Here is a 21165-nt window from a genome sequence, read left to right on the forward strand (position 1 = left end):
GGCTCACACAGCCATTTCTGCCTGGGTGCCAGGAGCATCTCACAGGGACAGAAAAAGCAGCAGAGCCAGGGTGATCCAGCTGGGATGGGGCGCAAGGGGTGGGTGCAGGTTGCCCAGAGAGGATGTGGATGCCACACCCCTGCAAGTGTTGATGGATGGGTGGGATGGGGCTTTGAAGAACCTGAAGAAGAGGGCTGGAATAAGATGGTCTTTAAGGTCCCCTCCAGCCTCAGCCATACTGGGATTCTGTGTGGGATTTAGGACTGATGTGGCTTTGTGTCCTGCTTAGTGACCCCAGGGCTTCAGGGCTGGCTCTGGGGTGTCCATGTGTGGGTCACTCACACACCACTGCCTTGGCTCTGGGAGGGAATCTTCATGTCAAGGGTGCAGGGACACTGGATTGGGCTATAGGGAGAAACTGGGGCCAGAGTTCTCTTTCCTAATTCCCTCCCTGGGCACCAGTGAATGCCCAGGGCAGCTCAGGGACTCACTATGCCCTGCAGGCAGCTCCCCAGAGTCTTCTAACCTCAGCTCTCAAAAAACAATTAACCACAATTCACCAATTAACCAGGACTCCTTCTTGTCCTGCAGCTCCCCTGCGCTCTGCAGCCGGCACCGAGCACATCCCAGCCTCGGCACCTGCTGAAACCCTCACAAAACACCCCGTGACAGCAACAAACCCACACCACCCAGCTGTCCTCCCCCAGCCAGGGAGGGCCAGGCTCTGGGCTAAATGCTGGGCCAGGAAGGAGATTTGCCTGTCTGAGATTTGCCTGGGTGGTGGCCAGTAGCCCCAGCCGTGGGCACAGAGCGATCAGGGATCCTGCTCCCAGCCATGGGGCTCTCACGTGCCCTGCAGCTTTCCCATGGATATAAATCCATTAATAAAAGATCAGTGTGCACACAGCTCACTGTAGATGACAGCATTAGAGGCACATCAGCTTCTCCTAAGCACCAGTCTCGTGCTGAGTTTATTTGGTCCATTTGTGGCAGGGGAAGAGTTGCTTTCGGCATTCAGAGATGACTTGTGTCTGGGAGAAGTAGCGGGGTGAGTTATATTTTTGGCTCTATTTAGCCACAAAAATTTGGGTTTAGAATAAAGAGAAATATTCCTGTTTGCTGCCAAACTGAGGCAGACGATTTCTTGTGCAAGCCTTCGTTTGTTTGAGGACTCAGTGTCCTGCTGTAAAAATAAATGCTCTGATGGGAAAAGTCTACTGGGGTGTGCTGATCAGTCATTGGGAGTGGTGGGCTCACAAACATCAGCTTCAAGCTAACTGGAAAAGCAACTCCCAAAGCTTTTGCAAATAGGTATTAGACAGAAGGACACAGGTCTTTGGTTTTTTGGTGAGTGAAGCAGTCACAAGCTCAATCTTTTTCCACAGGCACTGTTGTGCTGGCCTCTCATGGCTGGCATGAATTTTCATTGCCAAATATACCCAGTTTGCACCCAAACCAGGTGGTTTGCTCCTTATGAGAGCCTGCCACAGGAATGGGGGAAGGAGAGAGGCTGATGGTGGGGAAGAAACCTGGGATGTGTCTCCTGCCCAGGATGTTCAGGTTGATGTCAGCACCCTCTCCCCATCCTGCAGCTGTAGGGTCACCTCCCTGCCTCAGAGGTAAGGCCAGACACATGGACAAGAGCACCCAGCAGCTTGGTTCTCCATACTGAAAATTTTACAAATGTCTATAGAGTTTTCCTAATAGATTTTTTTCCCTGTAAGATTTTAAATTAAGCTTCTTCATCCTCAACTCATGTTCAATATTTTTCTTTCTTCTTTTTGGCAAAAGAGGTTTTATGATCAGGAGGAATAAAACTGGTTTTACCTGGAGCTACCTTCATTTTATGGCAGATTAAAAGCAAGATACAGAGTCAATAATGCCAGGAAGGGGGGGGGGGTCAGGGGATGAATACAATGATGTGCTGAAGGCAGCACAGAAAAGATTGGAATCTGAAAAGACAAAAGCTTACCAGGATTGAGCCTCAAAAGCAGAATCAGCTCTTCTGGTGATATGAATCACCTGGATTCCCCTGACATGCTGGTATTGCTGTAGAATGGCTTTTATGTATTGATTTAAGGGAAAATAAAGTTCAAGGGCTTAGCTGCAGAGGTGCTGTTCAGTCTGGGTGGGCAGAAATGAACAAGGAAAATCTGCAAGGTCAGAAACAGGATGGAGAGGAGCTCCAAGAACAATGGGTACATGCTGGGGCTATGAGACCCCCAGAGTGGAGCAGAGCCTCATTGAGGGGAGCCCACTGGAGCCCTGATCTGCAGGGTTAGCGCAGGCACAGTCATTCTGGGCTTAGTGAAAATCCAGATTCCAGTCTGGACCTTTCCATCAATAACTCTGACCTCTCTCCCCATCTGGACTAGCACTCAAAAACTCCCAGAAAGGACAACATGGGGCCAGATGGAATGGTGCCTGCAAATGTCACAGTGCTGCTAGGACAGGGTCACTGCCCTGCAAACCTGGGTGTGCAACCAGCACTTGCTACATCAGCTGCAGGGCAGAGTGGTAGATTTGGGGGATGAAGGTTTCCCGAGCCATGGAAAGGCCAACCCTCTGCCTGGGGACCTTTGGGAGGGTGTATTTTGTGAGAAATGTTCTTTATTTACTCAGCCAGCCACAGCCAGCAGCTGAGCTCAGGGCGGGTGAGTGCCTGTAGCCAGCGGCTGTGCAAGGCTCACTGGCCATGGCGAGCTGTTTGCTGTTTGCACCAAGATTTGGGATGGTCCCGGAAGGCCTTTGGTGGGTGGGAGCGGGAATTTGATTAATTTGTTCATTGTGTCCTCTCTGCTGGCCAAAACCACTCTCCACTTCATGAGAAACACAGAAGGGGTGGTGGCAGCCCTCACAGGTCAGGAATGGTGTCACCAGTGTTTTTCTGAGGGATGCTGATGGACATGGTCCCTGTGTCGTGGTCCCACTGAGGAGGAAGGAAGGATTGTGACATCTCTGCTCTTCTCCTTTCCGTCTCTGTTCCCAGTAATATACAGTTTGGGAAAAACCAAAAGGGGAAATGAAACACTGAGGGGAGTACCCTCAGCTCGGGGGTGGAGGTGGTGTGGGACCAGCAGTCCCACACAGCCTGGAGGACGGGGGGAAGCTGTGGGGCCTTGATGGGCCCCACTCCCCAGGGTTTATCAGACTGTCTGTTTTCATCATTTCTCTCTGAGAAGGGAAGTGGACCACACAGCAGCAGAAAGTCCTGGAAATCTGCGAGGGAGACTGTTCCCAGCACCCTTCCTTCTGCTGTTGCCCCTGTATACAGCTGGCCATGGAGGATGTATAGCTCTGTATTGCTACAGCTCAGTGAGATAATGCCTCAGAATTCAATTCCTTCCCAAATTAAATTCCTAATCACAGCCAGCATGTGCACTTTCCCAGCTCTGACCCTCTTGTCTCAGTTGCACACGTGGTCTCTCTGACAAACCAAGTGGACCAGGACTGAGGTCACCTCATCTTAACTGCCCTGTCTGCTCCATCCCCTCCACATCAGACCCTGCTGCCTTTCCTCTGCTCCCACTCCTGAGGCATCCTAAAGGCTGTGTGTGGCCTGTAACTTTTCATTTTCTCAAAAGAAAAAAAAAATCAACCAAAAAACTACAGTAGAAGCAAGTAGAGGAAATTGGTTCAAGTTTCTTAACTATCTCATGGAACAAAAATGCTTTATGAGGCTGTTCAGGGAAAGAGAGGGTCAAATGTCCCTCATTAACGCTGATTTACTAAGAGGGCTGGGAAGTGGAAGGGGGAGATGGTCCAGCTGCCTGTCTCAGTGCACAGGGGTCCTGCTCTGGGATCCAGGCTGGGATGGGTGGCTGGACCCCCAACACGGGATTGGAGTGGTGGGTTTACCAGCAGAAGGTACAGTGGGGTGCAGGCTGCTGTGCACCCACACCAGGGGAAGACCCGGCCCGCACTTGCACGGCAGAGAAGCAGCACAGCTCCCTCAGCTCATGCAGCAGTTTGGAAATTTCATGGCTTTCTGAGGAAAAGAGCAGAAGTTGAGTCCATTCAACCCAATTAAAACTCCAGAGGAAGCGCAGAGAGGCAGGATGTAATTACCCGTGCTGGAATCCCAGTTTGGAACAGGAGGCAGAGCTCTCCGGATCAAATTAATCCCTGGTGTAACTCTGCCGAAGTTACACCAGGGCTATAATTGGCCTGAAACATTTTAACTATCTCATTTAATGTTATTCATGCTCTGCTGGAGATGAGAATGTTTATCCTAAATGAGGGATTCTAATGCTCTAAAGCAATAATAGAGTGTGAGGCTTATGTGGTTTCTCATTTACAAGGATGCTGGGGAGGCCAGATTGCCACAGAAGATGCAGTAAATCTGGAGTCCCCAAATCTTTAGCAATTTCTACAGCTCCTGTGGTGGCTGGCTGTGCCATTGTCCTTCCTGCAGTGTGTTCACCCTCCCTACACCCAAGATACTTTTCCATCTCTTGGAGATATTGGAGCCTTGTACCCTCTACCCAGCCAGAGGCAGGAATGGAAGGAGATGTAAAGTGATATGAGAGGGAATGGAAGGCACTGAGAGAGGCCTTCCAAGATGAAAGCTTCTATAAATCAGCAGCAGTGAGATTTCCCAGGGACAGACTGATTCCTGTGATGCTAAAAGAGGGGATTTCCATCGATGAGGCCTGTCTCCCTGAGTCACTCCAGGGAAGCAGCCTCCAGGCTCCTGCAGAAGGAGCAGGGTCAGTGCTGCAGGTAGCTCAGCAGGCACACAGAGCTGCACACCCCACAGACACTGTTTCCAGCTGCCAGCCCTGGGTTATCCACCAGGATGACCCCAGGATTGTTTGAGCTCCCATGCCAGAAGAGACCTGAGCATGTGCCCTGCAGTGAGAGACAGGAAACACAGCCCTGCCACCCTCCATGAGGGACATCCCCCAGGAGCCAGACCTGTGCTGGCGATGCCATCAGTCAGCCAAGCACACATCCTGCCCCTTGCAAAGCAAAGCCTGCAGCTTACATTCCTCCTTTTGCCAGCTGTATTCTTGCTGATGCCCCCCTGCCAGGGATGCCATTGGGCCCCAAATCTCTGCTGTGTGCCCTGATTCCCCCCTGATCCAGCCCTGGCAGGTATTGCTGTGGGCTCTGCACCACCATTACCAGGCTTTTGGAGATTGCAATTATCTGTTTTTAAATCACACTTCCAATCCCCAAGCTGCTTTTAAGCCAGACCCCTGGTCTTTCCCTCTGCTCTCATGCCAGTGGAAACCACAGGAAAGGCAGATCTGTTTGTTCTGAAGCAATTTTTTAATGCCCTGTAGCTTAGAAGCTCAAGCATTACAATTCATTCCGGCTCCTTTCTGCTCCTCCGAGGATATTAGATCCTTCTTTTGATACTTCCTCGCTCTTTGTAGATGTTACCCTAGTTTTAATTTTCAGGGCTTCCAGATTGTTTTTAACAGTGCTGAGCTTTCAAGTTGCTTCCTTCAAACTTTCTCCAGCCATGATTTCTCAGAGCCTAAATAGCTTTGATTATTCCCAGATGTTTTTGGTTTGTTAACCCCAGAATAGTATTGTGTAACAGCTTGGAAAGAAGACTGGCAGCAGGGGTCCTGAGTTCTCTTGCCTTGTTCACCAAATCAGTTGCCAAGCAGGACATCTATGGGGTTTCACCTACAGAAGAAATGTCATTGGCTGCAACAGGACTGAAGGTGGCTGAAATCCTCCTGTTGATAAAGATAACCCTCCAAAGGCATGGCTTATTTTCTTCACCCAGTTTCTCCTTATACTCTGTGCTGAGATTTCCAAGCAGGATGACATGTTGGGCAGCAAATCTGCAGGGAAGCCTCTGAGCAGGCTTTCCTGAGGCTGCCAGGCTGCACTTAATGGGAAACTGCTCATCTCCAGGCCAGGCTGGGCTCAGGCTGTGGCCACCCCTCCTCGCCAGCCACCGGCTCTGCTCTGCTGGGGCCAAGTTTTCCTTGGCCTGGGAGGATGTGTGCGTATGTCCTGACAGGCCAGAGAGTGGGGAGTGAGGAGTTTTACACAACTGGCTGTGCTCCTAACAGACCTCTGCAGCCCTCCTGACCCCAGCATCCCTGCCGCTCCCATGTTTGAGCCATTGCATTGCTAAACACTCATGAAAAACATCCCCATTCCCACTAGAAGAGAGCCAGGGTGTATCCAGTCTGGCAGAAGATTCTTCTCAACCATCCATAAATCTTCCCAAGATCACCCCAAATTTCCCATATTTCCTGGTGCCTCCACCCACTCTGCTGGATCTTTGCCCTTCCCTTTCTCAGCCCCGTGCTCAGCTCGGTGAAGCCCAAGGTTCCAGGGACGGATGTGAATATATCCCATGGCATCTGCATCCCTTATGCTGAGGACCACACCTAGGCAGGGCAAAGAGCAACAAAAGAAAGAGGAAAACAAGCAGGGAAAAAGAATAAAAGCATCAAGAGAGATTATTTTTTTAGCTGAGGGACAAACCAAGCTACCTTGGCATGTCCCCATGACAGAGGTGTGTACCCAGTCTTGCCACCTTGTACCAGCTGCGGCTGGGAAAGCAGGTCAGAGACAAAGCACCATTATTCAGCCCTTGGACAGCCAAACTGACCTGCTGTAGGAAGGCCCTGCCCCAAGGAAGACACCCATGCCTCTGCCTGGGACAATGAGTGTTTCAAAAACCCATCCCCATCACAGCTGGGAACAGCTTGTGCTGAGCAGATGTGCCTCAGGCCAGCCCCGTGTGAGCTGGTGGGACCAGGGCTGCACCCAGAGCTGCTCAGGAGAGCAGGGAGGAGGCAGAGGAGGAGGATCAGCAAGACAAGCTGTGAGTGAAGAGTGTCAGTGCTTGGAAAGCGCAACCAATTTGCTTTTAGTACAGTTCATGCCTCTCCAACAGTGCCTAGAATAACAAATTCCTTCCACCCTCCAAGCCTGAATGCTGGAGGAAGCTGCTGAGAAACTTAATTGATTAGCTGGATGCGTGCACAGAAAAAAATTGCTCAGCATCAAGGAAATCACTGTCTTGACAGTTAATGCAGATGCTGGTGGAAGATTAGAAAGACCAGCTGCAGCTTTTTATCACAAAACCCCTTCTTTTAGTCCGGGAACAAGGCAAGATGTGTTTTGATGGGACGACCATTTTGCAGTGGCGCTGAGGGGCTGGAGCATCAGGGCTATGCCCCCACGCTGCACCCACCCAGGACTCACTGGCTCCATTACCATTCCTGGCATCTTCAACTGCTGGAGGGCAAGAAGACAAGTTTTGGGCTCCTCTCACCCCCCACTCTCCAGCCCCAGAGGTTCCAATCAACCCTGGCAGCCTCTAGGCAGCAGGAAGAGATGCCCTGAGAGCAATTTCAGAATCCAGGGTGCAGAGGACAGAGCTGAGCACGCTGGAGGAGCTGAGTTTCCAGATGCCCCACAGCATCTTCTCTAGCCCTTGCAGAACATCTCCCCATCCCAGTCCCTGTCTAGGCTTTCTGCTTTGCTCTCAGCATCTCCAGCTCTGCCCTGCCCGCCACAAGGTCACCACACAGGATTGCTTTCTCCGTTTGGCAAAAGAAAACAGGAAGGCAAAGGCCTGCAGGGGCTGTGAACTTGCCTGTCATGTTCTCTGACAGTACCAAAACCTTTTGCTGCTTGTGTTTTTCCCAAACTGTCGTTGCTTGTCACACCCCTCGTTTAAACCTCTGATCTTGAAAGCTTTCCTGAGCCCTCAGCAAAACAAATGGAGAGAGCATGGTCTGTTCTCCACAGGGATCAGACACCACCTCAAAAGCAATGAGACTGACAGTGTCAAAGCTTCCCAGTGCAGCAACAGGCAGAGCCAAGGGTGCATGCCTGTGCTCCAGGGCTGCCAGAGGTGGGAGGAAGCAGCCTGCTAACCCCAGCTTCCTCCTCTCCCTCAAGCTACTCAGCTCCTGAGGTATTTGGCTCAGGGAAGGATGAAAGGGGAATGAAAGGGCTCAGCCCTCCTGTTTGCTCTCTGCTGAGCAGAACTGCTCTCCTGTCCCCCGTTTCCCCTGTTGCTGCTATTTGACCTGAGCAGCCCAGAGGCATCTTAGTCACGGTGCATTCCTAGCACAGCATCGGTTTTCTGGAGCAAAACGGGAACAGCTGCCAAGAAACAAATCTTCCCCTGACGCCTGGCACTTTTCATGGGTGGAACAAAACTTCTTGAAACCCCAGGGGAAAACACACCAGATCTCAGCCACAGCAAACCTCATCCCACTCCAGCCCAACCCCTCCAGGGATTTTGCAGCATGAGGGGGCTCAGACAGAGACTAATGAACATCGTGATCACATCCATACGGCACCACTTTGAGAGCTTTGAGTCAAAGAGGAGGTGAAGAGAGATCTGATCTTTAGCTGAAAGCGGTGCTGTGGGGAACAGTGCACTCTGGCTGACCCCCAGCATTCAAATCCAACTGTGTCCAGTGTCCTCCTACCTGCCCAAGCCTGTTGTCACTATTGTAACCAGGCAGGGTAGAGGCAGGTAGGTGGTGCTGATATAGAGCACATGAAGTTCACACCTGGCTTGCTGTGAAAGAGTTTTTTAGGCTTGTCAGGGCTAAGAGAAGTTTGTCCCCAAGTGGTGTGAGGAAATCTGGTGCTATCAGTGTCAGATTGGCAAGGAGGGAAGCACACAAGGGGTTGCATGGGCTGAGTGTGGATCTGCGTCCATGGGATTTCTGTGTGCTCAAAAAGCAGAGCTCCCAGATGAACATAACCCTTTCCCCATGAAGGTTAGTGTCTCTCCCAGGTATTAACCAGATGTGGGATGGAGCCTGCAATAGTCTTCCTGCCATGCTCACCAATTTCTTCATAGATTGCTGTGGTTTGGGAGGGTTGGGAGAAGGGAGATGGTCAGAAACAGCCAGAAGAAAATTGAGAAATGTTTCTGGAGGCCTGGAACCTGCTGAGACACACAAGCAGCCTCAAAGCACTTGGCTTCTTGCCCCTTTCAGCTGAAGGAACAACACTTGCTCTGTGTTCACTCACATGTTGAATGTGATAGATGGAATAAGGACAGAAATATTGGCAAGCCAGTTTCTTGGAGGGCTTATGCCAGCTGACACCTGCTCCTTGCTGATAACAGGGTTCCACCCTCAGTCATGGTGCAGAAGGCAGCCTTCAGACAATATGAAGGCAATATGTTTTTCTTGTTCACCCTGACTGAGACTGAGGCTTATCTTGAAATCATCCACTGCAGTTAGTGCTCAGCAGTCTCAGTCTGACAGAAATGAGTCTGATGGAGGTTCAGCTTCACCTTCTCAGTGATGATTTTAGCAGGATATGCAGGAACAGGCTCTGTCAGCAGCACCTCTGGTTCACTCAAGTCAGGGCAGTTTCTCTGACCATGAGGATTTTTAGGCATGAAGCATGTAGAGTTCACAGCTAGGACAGGCGCAGTGCTGATCTGCTAAAGCCTGAGGCAGCAACACCAGGTTAGCCCCACTTAAGATGCATTAAGTTTTTCTGTGAAGGTAACGTGAAGTTCACATTGCAACACGCATCACCTCCCTGCTCACTGAGATTCCCGGGAGATTGCCAGGAGTGCTTCAGAGACTGGAGATGCTGACTGCAGGCAAGTCAAGACAGCGCTTTAGCTTGTAAGCTGGAGATGACAGAGAAGGCCAATCCTTGAAAAATCAAGAATTCCTTTGTGATCCAGGCTTTCAGGCCAGGTTTACACAACAAGCCAGTTCCAGCAAGCCTAGACTGCAGCTTCTCTTTCTGTTTCTTGGCTAGCCCAGGCCGTTCTGCTACAACAACACAAGCAAAGTCCACTGTCACAAACACCATCTGCTGAAGAGGAGGAAGGTTTCACACTGTGTCAGTCTCTTTTATCTCAGTGTAGGCTCTGCACAGGAGCTGGCTGAAGTTAGAAAAGCAAAGGAGACCCCAGCAACAGCTTTTCCTGGTGCTGTCTGTGGGCAGTTACTGATTTGAGTAGAAGAGGACTCCAGGGAGGCAGGACAGCACACAAGCAGCTGGTCCATCACATCACTCTTCAGGCTTTGGTTGAAAATAGCATCAGAGTTTTCCCCCTCAAACTACATGAAGTCCCAGGCAACAGGAGCAGCCCTGCTCAAGAGCTAAGCCAGCACAGCTGAGCTCAGTCTTTCTGTTTTGGATCAGGTCACTCCAGAAACAGAAGCAGCAAGAGCCAGGCTGGGACTGGCTGTATGAGGAACCATCATTTACATCCTCCTCCCATATCTACAGAGGAACAGCCACCCACACCTCTGCAGCAGCAAGGCTTTTTTAGCCACCCAGCAGGTACTTGAGCTTCTTTGGAAACAGCATCTTCAGATCACAGCCCAGCACCATTGTCAGAATGAACAGCTGAGGCAGGAGTGTCATTCTAGAGGCTGTAGAGCAAGTACAGGAGAGCAGAGCACATCTCTATAGCATTACAGGTTGCACACACTGGACAAAACTACTCAGAGCAGAGAGCAGCCACCCAGCCCTGGGTGCTGAGGGGATCTATGCCCCACAGCTGGGCATGGGGCTGAGCAGGATTGGGCCAGAAGGACACCAGGGCAACACAAGACTGACCATAAGCACAAAGTCCTTCCCTGGCTGGACAGGAGCAGAGCAGGTAGGACTGGGCAGAAGCAAGCCCTGACTGGATGCTGGGGACAAGCTGAGACCTCAGACAAGTTGGTGGGGAGTACAGTCCTCCCCTGCTCCCCAGAGACCTGTTTCTCATATGTCTTCCTTATAGATAAACCCTCTTTTTCCCCAGTCCAAAGTGTCCCTCATGCTGAGCAGGATGCACTCCTTTCCCTGAAAGCCCATGCAGATAATGGTCCTGCTCCAGGACTGATGCTCCAGGGTTTGGGATCTGGGACCCAGGGCACCAATCTGCAGGGAGGCTGCAGAGCAGTCATGGATCTCCAGCAGCCCACAATTGCTTCAGACCAATTCCCTCTCACCCTGGAGCCAAACCAGGATGCAGCTCCAGCTCTTCAACCGCAAAAAGCTGAATTAGTTGAAGTCATGTTGCCAGCTGTGTATATAAACAGGAATTACATAGGGTTTTTGCTGTGGTGCTGGCAGTGCTGCTAAGACAGATGAGGAAGGAAGGGCAGTGGGCTGGACCTGGGAGAGGTCAGGGAACAGGGGGGCTCCTGATTCCTGCCCTGCTCACATGTGGGAAAGGTACCCCAGCAGTCAGCCAGCCCACAGCACCTTGCTACTTTGAGCTCCCTGGCTCCTGCTGAGCTTTGGCCACCATAAATCTTCAGTGTGGGAAAGCAAAACATCACTGGGAGTGAGTACTCACAGCTACTGACCCCTGGCTGAGGTGCCCTGGCCATGAACCGGGATCCTATGGCATGAGGCCCTGACCAAACACAGACATCAAAGGTGGTGCCCATGCCCAACTGCAGCCTCTGGAGAGAAGATGTTTGAGAAGTGATTGTGAATTTGCAGTGTCCCAAAGCGGGCTAGCAGCTGGATCTTCTGGATGAATAAAACCCTGCCAAAAATTAAGATCTGTTTCTGCAAAGCTGAAACAGCAAACTTGTTTGTCTTTCCTCCTTCCCCTCACAACCACGTTGTTTTAAACATTTACAGAGACCTTTAGACTGTTTAAATAATGATTGGGGTGGAAGGGGGTTGTTTCCAGGTTTTTTTGCCAGCTGCTCCAAGTCAGCAGCACTTCACATGCAACTTCTGGAAAACCAGGTGCTGTGGTTTGCGACAGTGCCACCCATGCTGTCCTGACTCCCCCTGCCTCACCTTGCCTGCCCCACAGCTGCTCCAGCAAAAGGGACCCCCGTGACCCCCTAAACCGCAGTCCTGCCCCCCACAGAAGAAGGGGTTACCCTGAGACCTGCTGCAGCAGTTCCCTCCTCTGCAGTGTGCGGGGTGCAGCCCCTGGTTTGTGGGATAAAGGGGTGCATGTCCAGCTCCCCACAGACCCCCCAAAGCCCCCAGCAGCACTTCCCAGGCAGCCACGGTGGAGCTGACCTTGGGAGGAGAGGTGGAGGAGGATGCCGAAGCAGCTGAGCGCTCCCATCGCCGAGCACAGGCGATACGGAAGATTGGCCGTCTCCCGCGGAGCGTGTTCTCCCGCCCACCTCCTTCAGCAGCGAGGAGATGACAGCTGAGCAAAGAGAGGAGAGCACTCGAGAAGTGCAGGGGGAGACGGCTAAAGACACACCGACCTTGCAGCAACAGCACCGCAGCAGTGTGGCGGTGGCTTGATCAGAAAGAAAGGCAAGTGAGCCTCTCCCCTGTAGGCAGGAATCTGGGGGTTGTGTTGGGCTGAGCTTTATTTCCAACCTGTGGGGAAAGGGAGTGAGGGAGGCTATCCAGGGGAGCTGCAGGCTTTCTGCAGGATGTTTGGATTGAGTGAAAGGACAGAGAAGTGAATATGAGACATGCTGTGGAAGCAGGATGTGGGATAGAGAAAATGTTTATACAGTCAAACTCAGGCTAATCCATGGGAGGCTTTAGAGACCATAAAAGCCATCTGCAAGTGGATAGATCACATTCTGGAGGAAAACAATGGTTTAAAACAACACTACCCTCTTTGATCTACTCTGAAGAAATCACACTTGTGAGCCTGAAGACAGGGCTAGGATAACTAGATCCATGAGTTCTGCCTTACAGTGAGGGTTGACAGCAAAGGCCATTTATGGTCTCTTCCTGTACAGGAACTTGGGGTCACCAAACAAAACCACCAGGAGCCAGACATGGAGCAAACAAAAGGAAGCTGGTCCTTTTCCTCCGCACAGGAGGGAATGGCTGTTACAGATTCACTGAGCAAGTTCATGGAAAACAAAGTTACTGAGATCTCTGTTCCAGAGCAGACTCATCAGCAGGGGCAGTGAGCTGACCTCTAGCTCTCAGAATCTGCACCCCTCAAGTGGCTGGTGGCTGGAAGGGTGCTGGGAGATGTATTCTAAGCAATCACTGCTCCTGCATTCCCTAGGCATTCATTTTGGACATCTCTTGGAAAAATGACATGAGTCTGGGTGGCCCTTGGTCTGATGCCCTGCAGCAGGGCTCCTTCAAGCAGATGTCACTGGGAAACTGTTCTCAAGAAACATTTTTACAGGCATCAGGAGGGATAACCACTGTCCTTTAACCAGCTGTCCTCTGTCATCTTGAAAAGCCTCAGCTTACCTTCAGACTTGGTCAAATTAGGCATTTGGCCTGCTTTCCCTGCACAAGGGCAAGAAAAATTAACAAAAAGGTCCAAAATAATGTGACCTTTCATAATTTAAACATGTTTTTTCCCATTAAGTAATGAAACCAGCAGAGATGCTATTCTCAAAAGTACCTCAAAACAATTATCTCCTTCCTCTGGAATAAATGGTGGGAAGCAAGAGGTGAGCTGGAGATATGGCATTTGCAATTCTCCATTTTCCATCTGCAGCAGGAAGAAATGTTGATTTGCATTGTGCTCTGACACAACTGCTTGACCTCAGTGCAGCTTATGCTAATTACTTGCAAGAAAATGTTGTTTGCTCTGTGTGTGCCCAGCATATTTCTGGTATCGAGCCTGATAGATGAAATATTGCTTACAGCACAGTGCAGATGGGGAGGGCTGAACCAATGGCCAAGTAAGCCAAGCAAACAGAAACACTGATAAAAGAGGGCCTGAGAAGTTTCCCATTAATGCTACCTGGGTATTTTTATACCAACTCATTCCCTTTCTGCTTACTAAGCAGTAATTGTTCAGGCTGACACAGAAAATAGAGAGAAGATCCATCTCTTTGCCCAAAGCAAGGACAACTCTCCTTTCCTTGCTCATCTAACTTGGCCTAAAAAGAAATCTCTCTCCTGGTCTCAGTAGCTTTGCAATGTTAAAGTTTTCCTGCTACCTTTTGGAGCATTTGTGTAGCTGTACACATCTCCTATCTCTGGGTATGCTCAGAGGGTGTGTATTTCAATTAAACATGCTCATCCATGAAGAAGCTGGATTCCTGCTGCTACTGTTCAACAAATGCATCAGCCTGGCCCCAGGATTTATCTGGGCACACACTGCTATTGGAACATTTTGTGTGTGTTCTCTGCTCTGGTTGCTCCTCCAAGGAGCTGGGAACAGAATCTGGCTGGCTCTGACAAGATGATCACTTTGCCTGGCTGGGACACAGACCTGAAGGATCAAAAATGTTGATCAGCTTGTCTCCATCCCACTGACACAATCTCCTCAAGATCCATTCTGTGTTGCACTCAAAAAACAGCACCTTGAGACTGGCTTTATTGCACTGTGCCCAAAGCTCAGGTGACAAACAGGGGGAGAAGCAGGAGGAACAGCTGAGTGGCCAGAGCTGCAATTTCTTCTGCACCATCAGGAGAAAGGGGAACGTTTTCTCTTCTCAACCTGCAGAATCCATCCCAGAGAAGCCATCCCTTGTTTGCACAGATATTCTGTGAGCATAAAGCTCTTGTTATTCAGTGCACAGGCCTCCAGTTACAGCAGAGCCTTCCTGAGCCTGCTGAAGTTCTACATAAGCACACGAGACATGCTGAGAAATGGGCTTAGGTTTAAACGTGTATTTAATATTAAATGAAGGCTTAAGAGCTTTGCTGCCAGGAGCAGGGAAGGATGTTTTGTTTGCAGTGTGCCTTGTCCTGTGTGGGAAGACATTGCTTGTCTGCTGCTGAGCTCCAAAGAGCCTTTCTGCCATTTCAGGGGGCTGATTTGAAGCAACTGACACCAGGATTTAGGACCTTGTGGCAGGCTTTTTTTTTTTTTTTTATTAATAGTATAGATATTTTCTCTTGGAAATCTGACACCTGAAATACCAGCAAGCAATCTCCAGCCTTACCCTAAGGAGCTGTTTTTTGTTGGGCACCCAGCATTTCTGACAGAAACAAGCATCAATCCCTGCACCTCAGCATCTCCTCGTGCTCTGTGCACTGCAGCCTGGCAGGGGGCTGGGGTCTGTCTTTTAATGGGTTCAAACACCCTGGCCATATGTCAGAGATAACCACAGCAAAGCATCTCTGAAGCCCCAGATGTTTTGTTTCTCCAGGCTTTGTGGAGCCCTGTCTGCAGGGTGGGACCAGGGCAGGCAGAGGGGAAATCAAGAGGAAATCAAATTACTGTCAATAAGCATGGAGAGTTTCTCCCTCGAGGGATTTACAGGCAGCTAAGAGAAGAAATGGGTGGAAAACTGAGATGACCTTGTCCTTCAATCTGAGCATGGGATCAAAGCCCAGCCAAAGATGGAGTGGTTCTGTCATTGATTTTCATTTGTTTTTCCATCCTTCCCTCCTCTGTCAGATACTGATCTCTCACATGATTTATGGGAGGAAGCAGTCCCCTCCAAATCCTCTGCAGGGAAATTGAGAGCAGCCCCCAAAAGTTCATGTGCAGAAGATCCTTTTCATAGCTTTCCTTACTTGTTCAGCCTTTCAGAGACTGGAGCAAGAAAATACCATAATTGATGGAGATTGGCCACAGGAAATCTATCCTAATTATGTCCAAACTGCCCTTGGGAGCAGCACTGCAGCTGCCTGAGGAAGGACAGTGCGTTCAAACACAACCCTCAGACCAGGCTGCGACTTCCTCCCCATCTCGGAAGGTTCACAGAGCCTCAGAAAAGCCACCACATCCTGGTGATCTCGGGGAGGCTCTGCCTCATCCTGCGGCGCCCGGCGAGGGTTCCAGGCCGGAGATCTGCGGGTCATGGTCGCCCTCTAAAGGGAAGAGCTGAGAAAATTCTCTTGATTCCCACACGGGCAAATCTGCAGAGAGTTAGGAAAGCGTGGGCATGGGCGAGGCGATGGCTGTCCCTCTTCACCCAGAGTCTTTGTTCTGACTCGCAGATATCCTTGGAAACATTATCTGTGCACTGCAAACATGAATTATTACATCCAATCGACTGCACACTTAGCTCATGCTGTTCTCCTGAGTTTTAGTGGTTGAGTCCATTCATTACTTGGTACCTGGCAGAGCTTATCCTTTTATAGGCACACACAGACTCTGTGGGCTGAGCAGCTTCCACCCAAAAATCAAGATAGTGGCAAATCCCTCAGCACATCCAAGTTACATCTTCTCTCCTTCTGGGATCTGAAGTCTGCTTAAGGGGGATTTTAGTTGCTTTATTTTTTAAAACTTGCCTCCCTTGGGGCCTTGAAGGGCTAAATCTTGTTGAATTAGATGGGTTGTATTTGCTTATTTAGGAAGCTAAAAGCAGCCAGGCAGATCGCCAGCCAAATCTTCACGGAGCAAAGGCTGCTTCAATGAAGGCTGGGTTAATTACTGCTCTTCTCTACCATCCTCTGCCTTCCTGCCAGGCCAAACACTCAATCCACAGGCTCGTGACAGGCAGGGAGACTCCTGTGCGCTCAAGTCAGAGCCCAGGACTCTCTGCAGGCTGCTCTTCCCAGCCAGGACAGCATTTGGGGTTTCTGCATCCAGGGGGACACCACAGCCAGCTGTGGGTGTTGGGAGCAGCTTATTTATATAACAGCACGTTGGTATCCCTCTACAGCCTTCTTGCAAAATTTTTTTTAAAGCCTCCTGCAACCCCTTGACTGTTGCCACATTCTTTTTCACAGAGAAAAACAAAGCACAATTCTTCTCAAGGATTTCTGAGATTCACATTCTCTGAACCTCAGGGAAAGGGAAAACACAATTCTTATCATTCGCTGTGTCTGTGTTGTGCCAAAGTAGAATGCAGTGTGGAGGTTGTTTATCCAAAGTGAGGGTGTTTTGTTTCCTTGGCCTAGCAGGGCCAAGAGTGTGTGTGTGTGTGTTTTTATTGTCAGTGAGAGTCACGAGATTCAGTGCAGTGTGTGCAGAGGGAGTGCTCAGCAGATTCAGTTTGGATTGAATCTATATAGTATAATCAAGTAATTAATTAGCTTTCTGATATCAATAGGATCAGATGTATCATTCTCTCCCCTTTGCCAGAGTCGCCTTTGATTTACAATAGTTGACTTTTTGCAAGAAACTTTAAGAAACAGCGTGGGCCATTCTGGAGAGCAGGGGCAATGTGGGAATTTGGGTGAGCTCACCTCTGATCCAAACGCCCCAGGGGAGCAGGAATCCTGACATTTCAGAGGAATCCTGACATTTCAGAGGAATCCTGACATTTCAGGGGAATCCTGACATTTCAGGGGTGGCACTGCCGTTGGCATCTGTACCCAGGCTTGGCTGCTTTCAGATTCTGCTTTGCTGTCTCTCCATTCCCATTCGCCCAGGCTCTTTATCATCGATAAGCCTTTGGGGCAAGAATGTAGATGTTAGCAGTTTTTGTGTTTCTTCTCTTCGGTTCTGTTTGCAATTTGCTAATGTTCACACAGACTTCGTATACGAGCTAAATACAATCATCCATAGTTTCATATATGTTGTAATTTTGTTGTATAAGTTAAATAGGATCCTGTGGATTTCATGTCAGGTTTTAACAGCAAAGGACAATCACAGCACATCCTGGAATCATTGCACATTCAAAGTGTAGCGCATACATTTACTAACTAATCTCTGAGTAATCCCCGATTTCCAGCTAATTAGCCCCTTCCGCCATAAGATAATGCATGTTCAGGCTTTTGGAGCATTTGGCCTACTAAGAACAATTATACGTGTCTCCCGAATGAACAGGAGACATGAAGAATTAATAAATAATTAGTAAATACCATTAAGGAGTGGGATGAGCGGGGCCAGGAGCGCTCTTTACTCCTGAGGGACGGGACTACATTTCCCATCAGCCCCCGCGCTCCGCAGTGGGCCGGACTACAGTTCCCATGCGCCCTCACGGACCAGGACTACAGTTCCCATGAGCCTCCGCGGCCGCCTCTCTCCCCGCGGTTTCTGAGCCAGCATGGCGGCGGAGCTGCGTGTGGTGAGTGGGCCCGGCCGTCATCGGCCGCCATCCGCGGGCACGGCGGCCTCGAGGGGCGCGGGGACAGCCGGACGGTGCGCGGGGAACTCCCGTACGCTGCCGGAACTGCCCGTAAGGCTTCGGCGAGGGCTGCATGGGGGGGCGTGATAGTGGCCCCTCTCCCCGCCGGGGTAGACGGAGAGAGCAAGGCCGGGGGCTCTGGCCCGGCGGGCTCCGGCCCTGCCGTGACGGGGCTGCGCCAGGAACCGCGGGCTGGCCCGAGCCGTGCTCAGCGTTCTATGGGCAGCGGGTTCTGCTCAGCCGGGGCTGTCTCCCAGCACCCCGAGGCGGAGTTCAGCGGGCCCTGTGTCCGCGGGCGTCGGTGCTACCCGGGTGAGGAGCGTGACAGCCACGAGGGCAAGAACAGATCTGCGATTTGGGATGGTCCTCTACTCTGTAGCTTTTCTGGAAGCTGAGCTAGTGATGATAAAGGTTATCCCTGTCTGAATTTTATCTCTCTTCTGTGGAAGTGTAACTCTGAGGCTCAGTGTTAAAGATACAAAGGTAAAGGAATTATTTGGTACCCGTACTAACTCTGTCCCCTTTCTCAGTTTCAGAGCATGACACCGTATCGAGAAGGGGTTAAAACACTCCCCTGGCTGGGGAGCTGATTTACCCACAGTGTGCCTTCACAATGGTGAGAAACAGCAGCATCTGTCTTGGCAAAGTCTGGTTTTCTTTTTCTCCTCTAGGGGGGTTATGGAAGAAAGACTCACTCTGCTGTCTCAAATTATACCCTCCTGAATTCCTGGGGCTCCTGGGAGGGGATATAGAAGCCCAACAGCCTGATGAATGTAATTAAGCCAATAAAAGCTCTAGCTTTTGTCACAGCTGCCACCCGAGTGTGCTGCCCTTTGCTGGCACAGAGCACAAGCTGAAAAGCAGCATGGATTGAATGGGAATTTTACTGGTGTTGGTGCCCAGCAGAGCACCTGCTTGTCAGCATGGTCAGAGATGAGCCAGAGTAAAAGGATGAGAGGTAGGAGGGATTGGATGACAGCCCATTATGGAGACACTTGACACAGCTCATCTCATAACTGTATCTGTCACAAAAATAGACCTAGTGACAGAATAATTGCTCTGTTTGCCTACCTGGAGGTGCTCTGGGACAGTTTCAAACTTGCATCAGGTTGCTGGGGGTGGGGAGGTGCAGCTCACCTGCCCCAAAGGGTCATCCTGTGAAGGACACACCCCGAGGAATCTTTTACCTGAGGGCCTGTGTCTGTCCTAGGTCTGATTAATACATTTCTTAAGATAAACCCATACACCAATTACACCATGGATGGATGGGTTATTCTTGTGGGCAGGGAACAAGTTGGGCTGGGAGGTTTCTGGAAGATAAGGAGAATGTCAGGTTGAAACAGCTTAAAAGGGTCCAAACCACCAATGTCTCAGAGCTGGTGGGGTTTTTCCCTAAGCAAAGGTTTAAACAGCATCCACCTCCCAAAGTTTCTTGTCTGTGAACGAGACAGCCCCCTGGCAAACATGCTCCTTTGTGTCTTGAGGACAGGGTTTTGCTCTGCTAAGTTTGTGAGACAAAAGTTGCCTGTCTTTGAATTGAGAATTTCTGTCTAACTCTCACTCTGTGATCCAGTGCTGGGTTTTTTTCTCAGGAGAGGTGAGGAAAAGAGAACTGATTTTATTTAAAGTACTTTTGCTAACAGTGTTCATTGCAACTTGTATTTAGGAGGAAAAGGTCCTGCAGAATCCTGTGCCTGCTGTTGCCTAAAGACACCTTTGGCCAGAGGGCAGCTGCTATGTTTGGCTTCAGGCTGGTAAGAGAATTGAATTCTTCAGTATTGTGTGTTGTTTGTTTTTAATTCATTGATTACATGCCAGGCCTGCAGGCACATTGAGTCACCTGGTGAGCCTAAGCTCTGAAGGTTTACCAGGAGAAATCCCAGGGAGAACAGCTGTGTGTCTGTGCTGTGTGTGGTTTTGGGGAACATGAGGGGTTTGTGAAGCCAGGACTGGGACAGACACTGAGCCTGTGATGTGTTGTTATCCCTGTCTGACACTCAGCTTGAGGAGAAAAATGTCCACTGAGGCTCAAAAACTTCCCTTAGTGGGTCCCCTGCCCCTTGCAAAGAGTCCACAGGTGTGAGTGGCACCAGTGTGACAGAATCTGTCCCCTGTCCTGCCACCCTGGGCTGTGTGACAGCGGCCAGGTGCAGTCCCAGGCACAGCTGCAGAGCTGCTGTTGTCATAGCACAGTTTAGAACTGCAAAGAGCTTTCAAGTTCCTTGTGCAAACAGTGACAAGTTGAAGGGCAGATAAGAAATGCATTTTTTATCTTCCCTGATGTACAGTCACTGAACACACAGGCTGGAACAGCACTTTGTCTTGGGCAGCTGACAGCTGCCTTCTGCTAAATGATTTTATGCTTTATTGAACAGAATTTGGGTTTGTTTGCAGAAGGTCAATAACAGCTTCTGACAGGCCAGCAGAGCTGGTGACAGGGAGTGTCATTAGGACTGTGAAAGGGGAGGGAATGGCACCACAAATCAGGCATTTGGGTGCTCTGGCAGCAGAGCTGTCTCCAGACAGTATCAGGCACTGGGACAAGCACCTGGAGCTTTTCACTTCCAAGGTATAACAGGGAAAGTGGAGAGGCAGCCTGATAATAAATGGGACAAGTAAAAGCTACTCAGTGCTTTGAGATCAGAAGGGCAGGAATTGTTTCAGAATGGACTTTTTTTAGGAAAACAGTTACAGCCTTAGTTTGTGGTTTCTCACAGATCTAGAAGGAAGATTGTTCTGGACTGGATGTCACAAATGACTGCTGACGTGTCATGTGAAATGGCCACCTGTGTGTAGCCACAGGCTCCTCCTCACTGCTCAGTGGTTGCTGCAGCCACACCATGGGTAAGGGACCACTAAAACCAAAAAGGATTTGGGTACTAGTGCCATTGGCCTGGGTGGGAGCAAGGTTTTGTCTCCTGAGACCTGTACTCCAGATTAAAATAGTGCAATCAGGACCTTTGCAGCTGCTCTGATATTATTGTTTTTTGGGTTTTTTTTCACCAGGACCTGATCTACTGTTGGCTGGAGGAAAAAGTGGTTCCCTGCTTTCTGCTGTTCCAGAATAAAATGAGTTGTGGAAAATCTTATGAGTCAAAGTTGGGTTTTATTTGGTTATTTCTGTAAAGGTTGGAGTCCATGCTCTTCAAGGTGTTTTCTAACTATAGTGATTCTGATTCTTCTTGGACAGAAATGGTTTTGTGCAGGTATGAAGGGTTTTGGATTAAAACCCTTCCTGAAATGGCAGTTGTGAGCTTACCCTTCACAGCAAACCTGATAACACAAAGACTTCAGTGTCTGCAGATTCTGTCCCAGA

The 21165-nt window shown here is 50.0% G+C and overlaps 1 long non-coding RNA gene across 1 annotated transcript; it reads left to right on the plus strand.

Moving 5' to 3' along the window:
• The first annotated feature begins 17754 nt into the window (after nucleotides 1–17754).
• Nucleotides 17755–20930, plus strand: LOC311161005. The gene is made up of 5 exons (XR_014616616.1): nucleotides 17755–17789; nucleotides 18380–18465; nucleotides 19516–19603; nucleotides 20567–20693; nucleotides 20856–20930. It is a non-coding gene; the product is annotated as an uncharacterized lncRNA (long non-coding RNA).
• Nucleotides 20931–21165: the final 235 nt, after the last annotated feature.

Source organism: Fringilla coelebs, assembly GCF_963513975.1.
Source record: "Fringilla coelebs genome assembly, chromosome: 19".
Classification (NCBI taxonomy): Eukaryota; Metazoa; Chordata; class Aves; order Passeriformes; family Fringillidae; genus Fringilla; species Fringilla coelebs.